The sequence below is a fragment of the Bos indicus genome, chromosome X (assembly GCF_029378745.1).
Source record: "Bos indicus isolate NIAB-ARS_2022 breed Sahiwal x Tharparkar chromosome X, NIAB-ARS_B.indTharparkar_mat_pri_1.0, whole genome shotgun sequence".
Lineage (NCBI taxonomy): Eukaryota > Metazoa > Chordata > Mammalia > Artiodactyla > Bovidae > Bos > Bos indicus.
This window is the reverse complement of record NC_091789.1, coordinates 10,137,560-10,144,336: the sequence shown is the minus strand read 5'-3', so window position 1 is coordinate 10,144,336 and position 6,777 is coordinate 10,137,560.

The following is a 6,777-nucleotide window of genomic DNA, read 5'->3' as shown; positions in this document are numbered from 1 at the left end:
ACTTAAATTTGCACAAAAATCCACACATGAGTGTTTATTAGTAATCAACAAAATATGAAAACAGCACAAATAGTTTTCAGCTGGGAAATGGATAAACAAATTGTGGCTCATCTGTCCAACAGAATGGAATACCACTCATCAATAAAAAGAACAAATTACTAATAAATGAAATAACTGAGATGTGTCTCTAATTAGGCTAAATGAAAGAAACCAGAGTCTAAAAGCTACATACATCATGATTCTATTTATGAGATTGTTGGAAAAACAAAACCATAGATATAAAATAGAAACAAAAACACTAGTCACCATGTGTTGGGGATATGGAGGAAGAATACACTGCAAAAGGACACAGGGAAAATTTGGAGATAATACTATTGTTCTATCTTGATTGTGGTGGTGGTTACACAACTTACATGTCTGTGAATTCTCAGAACTTCACAATTAACAGGGAAATTTTTACTATATGTAAATTGAACTCTTTTAAGAAGATATAGGTGAAAATGGTACAATAATTCAGAAATTTTACATGTTACTACTGATTATTTTCCCTGGAGTAGGAAATGGCAACCCACTTCGGTATTCTTGCCTGGAGAATCCCATGGACAGAGGATCCGGGTGGGCTACAGTCCATGGGGTTGCAAAGAGTCAGACACAACTGAGCAACTAACACGCTGATTACTTTATCCTGGGGAAAAAAGAGGAAAACCAGGTAACACTAGGACAATATTTTGTTATTCAACAAGTATTTAAGAAGCACCAACTGTCTTTTCCAATGAGTCAGCTCTTTGAGAAAGATGGAGGGCAGGAGGAGAAGGGGGGTGACAGAGGATGAGATGGTTGGATGGCTTCACTAACTCAATGAACAAACTCTAGAAGACAATGAAGGACAGGGAAACATGGCATGCTTCTATGGGGTCACAAAGAGTCTGACAGGACTTGGCAACTGAACGACAACTGTAAGTTAGGTATTATTCTAAACAATGAAAATGCAGCTAGGAATAAAGCAAACAAGAATCTTCAAGCTTCTGGACTTATATTCCAGAAGAAGGAGACACAATTACCACATACACATGTGAAATAGACAGTTGCTGCTGCTGCTGCTGCTGCTGCTAAGTCGCTTCAGTCGTGTCCGACTCTGTGCGACCCCATAGACGGCAGCCCACCAGACTTCCCCGCCCTTGGAATTCTCCAGGCAAGAACACTGGAGTGGGTTGCCATTTCCTCCTCCAATGCATGAAAGTGAAAGGTGAAAGTGAAGTCGTTTAGTCGTGTCCGACTCTTAGCAACCCCATGGACTGCAGCCTACCAGGCTCCTCTGCCCATGGATTTTCCAGGCAAGAGTACTGGAGTGGGTGCCATTGCCTTCTCTGAAAATAGACAGTCAGATGCTAATGAGTGCTAGAGAGAATAATAAAGCAAAGAGTTGACAGAGTCAAAAGTTGAAGATTGAAATGTAAAATAACATAGATAAGGAAAGCTTCACTGAGAAGGTGCATTTGAACAAACAGCTGAAGGAGATAAGAGCACTAGGTATGCATTTTTCTGTATTCAGGAAGAGGGAAACACAAGGGCAAAGGCCTTGTGACAGGAGTGTGCCAGGTATGCCTAAGGAGACATATATTGGCCCATGTGCCTGAATTAGAATGAGGGGAGAGGAAGAATAACAGGAGATGTCAGAAAATTAAAAGGAGCCAGGTTGGGCATGGCTTTGTTTTCATCGTTATGAAAAGCTATTAAATGTGTTCAGAATAGAAATGGCATTATTTGACTACCATAATAACACTAGATTATGGTGGAAAAGGTAGAAGTAGCAAGGTTAAGATGCTAATACAGAAATCAAGATGAGAAATAATGATGACTTGGAAAAGAGTGTGCACAGTAGAGATAGTGAGATGTTCAATTATATTATCTTTGGAAGGCAAAACCAACAGGATATGCAAATATTTGTAAGATATGGGCTGAAAGTGAAGAAGAACTAAAAAGCCTCATGATGAAAGTGAAAGAGGAGAGTGAAAAAGTTGGCTTAAAGCTCAACATTCAGAAAACCAAGATCATGGCATCTGGTCCCATCACTTCATGGGAAATAGATGGGGAAACAGTGGAAACAGTGGCAAACTTTATGTTTGGGGGCTCCAAAATCACTGCAGATGGTGACTGCAGCCATGAAATTAAAAGACGCTTACTCCTTTGAAGGAAAGTTATGACCAACCTAGATAGCATATTGAAAAACAGAGACATTACTTTGCCAACAAAGGTCCGTCTAGTCAAGGCTATGCTTTTTCCAGTGGTCATGTATGGATGTAAGAGTTGGACTGTGAAGAAAGCTGAGCACCAAAGATTTGATGCTTTTGAACTGCTGTGTTGGAGAAGACTCTTGAGAGTCCCTTGGACTGCAAGGAGATCCAACCAGTCCATTCTGAAGGAGATCAGCCTTGGGATTTCTTTGGAAGGAATGATGCTAATGCTGAAACTCCAGTACTTTGGCCACCTCATGCGAAGAGTTGACTCATTGGAAACGACTCTGATGCTGGGAGGGATTGGGGGCAGGAGGAGAAGGGGATGACAGAGGATGAGATGGCTGGATGGCATCACTGACTCGATGGACATGAGTCTGAGTGAACTCCAGGAGTTGGTGATGGACAGGGAGGCCTGGCATGCTGTGATTCATGGGGTCGCAAAGATTCGGACATGACTGAGCGACTGAACTGAACTGATGGGCTGAAAAAGAAAGTGAGAAATCAAAGATGACTATAAAGTTTTTTACTTAAGTAACCATAGAACTGAAAAGAAAGAAAGTGAAAGTGAAGTCGCTCAGTTATGTCCGACTCTTTCCGACCCCATGGACTGTAGCCTACCATGTTCCTCCATCCATGGGATTTTCCAGACAAGAGTACTGGAGTGGGTTTCCATTTCCTTCTCCAGAGGATCTTCCCGACCCAGGGGTCGAACCAGAGTCTCCCGCATTGTTGGCAGACGCATTACTGTCTGAGCCACCAGGGAAGTCTTATAAAACTGAAGATGTCATTTACTGAGAAGAAGTAGATTTGGGAATAGAGAAAATCAATTGTGTCAAATACTGTGGTTGTGTCAAGACATAACCAATTCCTCCCAGCATTAGAGTCGTTTCCAATGAGTCAGCTCTTCGCATCAGGTGGCCAAAGTATTGGAGTTTCAGTTTCAACATCAGTCCTTCCAGAGAACACCCAGACCTGATCTCCTTTAGAATGAACTGGTTGGATCTCCTTGCAGTCCAAGGGACTCTCAAGAGTCTTCTCCAACACCATAGTTCAAAAGCTTCAATTCTGCAGTGCTCAGCTTTCTTTATAGTCCAACTCTCACATCCATACATGACTACTGGAAAAACCACAGCTTTGAGTAGATGGACCTTTGTTGGCAAAGTAATGTCTCTGCTTTTTAATATGCTGTCTAGTTTGGTCAACACTTTTCTTCCAAGGAGTAAACATCTTTTAATTTCATGGCTGCAGTCACTGTCTGCAGTGATTTTGGAGGCCAAAAAAATAAGGTCTGACACTGTTTCCACTGTTTCTCCATCTATTTGCCATGAAGTGATGGGACCAGATGCCATGATCTTTGTTTTATGAATGTTGAGCTTTAAGTCAACTTTTTCACTCTACTCTTTCACTTTCATCAAGAGATTCTTTAGTTCTTCTCACTTTCTATCATAAGGGTGGTGTCATCTGCATATCTGAGGTTATTGATATTTCTCCCGGCAATCTTGATTCCAGCTTGTGCTTCCTCCAGCCCAGCTTTTCTCATGATGTACTCTGAATATAAGTTAAATAAGCAGGGTGACAATATACATTCTTGACATACTCCTTTTCCTATTTGGAACCAGTCTGTTGTTCATGTCCAGTTCTAGCTGTTGCTTATTGACCTGCATTCAGATTTCTCAAGAAGCAGGTCAGGTGTTCTGGCATTCCCATCTCTTTCAGAATTTTCCACAGTTTGGTGTGATCCACACTGTCAAAGTTTTGGCATAGTCAATAAAGCAGAAATAGATGTTTTTCTGGAACTCTCTTGCTTTTTTGATGATCCAGCGGATGTTGGCAATTTGATCTCTGGTTCCTCTGCCTTTTCTAAAACCAGCTTGAACATCTGGAAGTTCACAGTTAACATCTTATTGAAGCCTGACTTAGAGAATTTTGAGCATTACTTTACTAGTGTGTGAGTTGAGTACAATTGTGTGGTAGTTTCAGCATTCTTTGGCAATGCCTTTTTTCAGGATTAAAATGAAAACTGACCTTTTCCAGTCCTGTGGCCACTGCTGAGTTTTCCAAATTTGATGACGTATAGAGTGCAGCACTTTCACAGCATCATCTTTTAGGATTTGAAGTAGCTCAGCTGGAATGCCATCACCTCTACTAGCTTTGTTCGTAGCGATGCTTCCTAAGGCCCACTTGACTTCACATTCCAGGATGTCTGGCTCTAGGTGAGTGATCATACCATTGTGATTATCTGCATCATGAGGATCATTTTTGTACAGTTCTTCTGTGTATTCTTGCCACCTCTTCTTAGTATCTTCTGCTTCTGTTAGGTCCCTACCATTTAATCCTTTATTGAGCCCATCTTTGCATGAAATATTCCCTTGGTATCTCTAATTTTCTTTAAGACATCTCTAGTCTTTCCCATTCTTTTTTTCCCCCTCTATTTCTTTGCACTGATTGCTGCGGAAAGCTTTCTTATCTCTCCTTGCTATTCTTTGGAACTCTGCATTCAAATGGGTATATCTTTCCTTTTCTCCTTTGCTTTTCACTTTTCTTCTTTCCACAGCTATTTGTAAGGCCTCCTCAGACAGCCATTTTGCTTTTTTGCATTTCTTTTTCATGGGGATGGTCTTGATCCCTGTCTCCTGTACAGTGTCACGAACCTCCATCCATAGTTCCTCAAGCACTCTATCAGATCTAGTCCCTTGAATGTATTTCTCACTTCTACTGTATAATTGTTAGGGATTTGATTTAGGTCATACTTGGTCTAGTGGTTTTCCCCCACTTTCTTCAATTTAAGTCTGAATTTGGCAATAAGGAGTTCATGATCTGAACCATAGTCAGCTCCCAGCCTTGTTTTTGCTGACTCTATAAGGCTTCTCCATCTTTGGCTGCAAAGAATATAATCAATCTGATTTTGGTGTTGGCCATCTGGTGATGTCCATGCATAGAGACCTCTCTTGTGTTGTTGGAAGAGGGTGTTTGCTATGACCAGTGCATTCTCTGGCAAAACTCTGTTAACCTTTTCCCTGCTTCTTTTGTACTCCAAGGCCAAATTTGCCTGTTACTCCAGGTATCTCTTGACTTCCTACTTTTGCATTCCAGTCCCCTATAATGAAAAGGACATCTTTTTGGGGTGTTAGTTCTAGAAGGTCTTGTAGATCTCCATAGAACCGTTCAACTTCAGCTTCTTAAGCATTACTGGTTGGGGCATAGACTTGGATTACTGTGATATTGAATGATTTTCCTTGGAAACGAACAGATATTGTTCTGTCATTTTTGAGATTGCATCCAAGTACTGTATTTTGGACTCTTTTGTTGACTATGACAGCTACTCCATTTCTTCTAAGAGTCAATAGATGGTGATAATACTGATAGGAGCTACTATTATTGAACATCTAGTATATGCAAAACATTCTATATAAGTAACCTTTAACTCTCATGATATCCTTGCAAAGTAAGTAAGTATTGTTACCCTGCATTCACGGAAAAGAAAATCAAACTGTGGAGAAGGTAATGTAGTTGAGATTTCACAACTAGGAGTGTCACAATTATCACTTGAACAGGTCTTTTCCTTTCAACAGGGTGTTTGGAAGTGATCACCCTTGTTAAGTCTTTCTTTCTGTTCTGTCATACCTGAGAGATAGATAAATTCCCATAATTAATAGTAGGACTGTGTTCCCATCTGTAACAAGGAGAGAAGTATATGTCCAACTCTCCAAAAGAAGCATAGTTTGAAAAAAGAAGATAATTTGGGAATGATTCGGAACCTCTTAGAACCAGAAAAACACACTGCCCAGCTTTGCATTCAGCCTCCTTTGTTGAGGGTGGCTCTCCTTAATGGTCAAAATGAATATAAATCTACCTGGTATTTTTAAAATATTTACATAAATTACAGAGGCTGAATAGACCTCTATCAGTGACTGTTGAGGACTAGAGGAAAAAGGGGAATGATGCTACCAGATTCAGAATGTCACTTTATCAAAAATTTAAGAATGTCTGGAAAGACTGACCTCAATCTTTAGCACTATTCTATATTATTAATATGAGGATTCACGATCACTTAGAAAAATAAATGGAGACCCCTAGAAGCCAACACTGGTACACTAAAAGTCTGTCAGATTATTTTTCTGATTGGTTGTTCAAAGTAAATCTCTTCAAAAGGAATTTGATGAGACTTTTCAGGTCATCTTTGTGAAAAAGATCGTTAAGTATTCACTTCATGATAGTGCAAATAGTTTTTTTAAAAAATGACCATCATTATTAGGTATAAAATAAGCTATAAGGATATATTGTACAATGTGGGGAATATAGCAAATATTTTATAATAACTATAAATGAAGCATAAATATTAAAAATGGTAAACCACTTTACTATACACCTGTAACTTATTATTTATCAACTATACTTCAATAAAAAATTTTAAAACAGACCATATGCTAAACCAGCAAATCTAAATAAATCTAAATTCGTATTATATAGTATATGTTTGCTGAAAACAGAAATATCAAATTAGAAATTAATACTAAAAAGATATCTGAAAATATTTGAA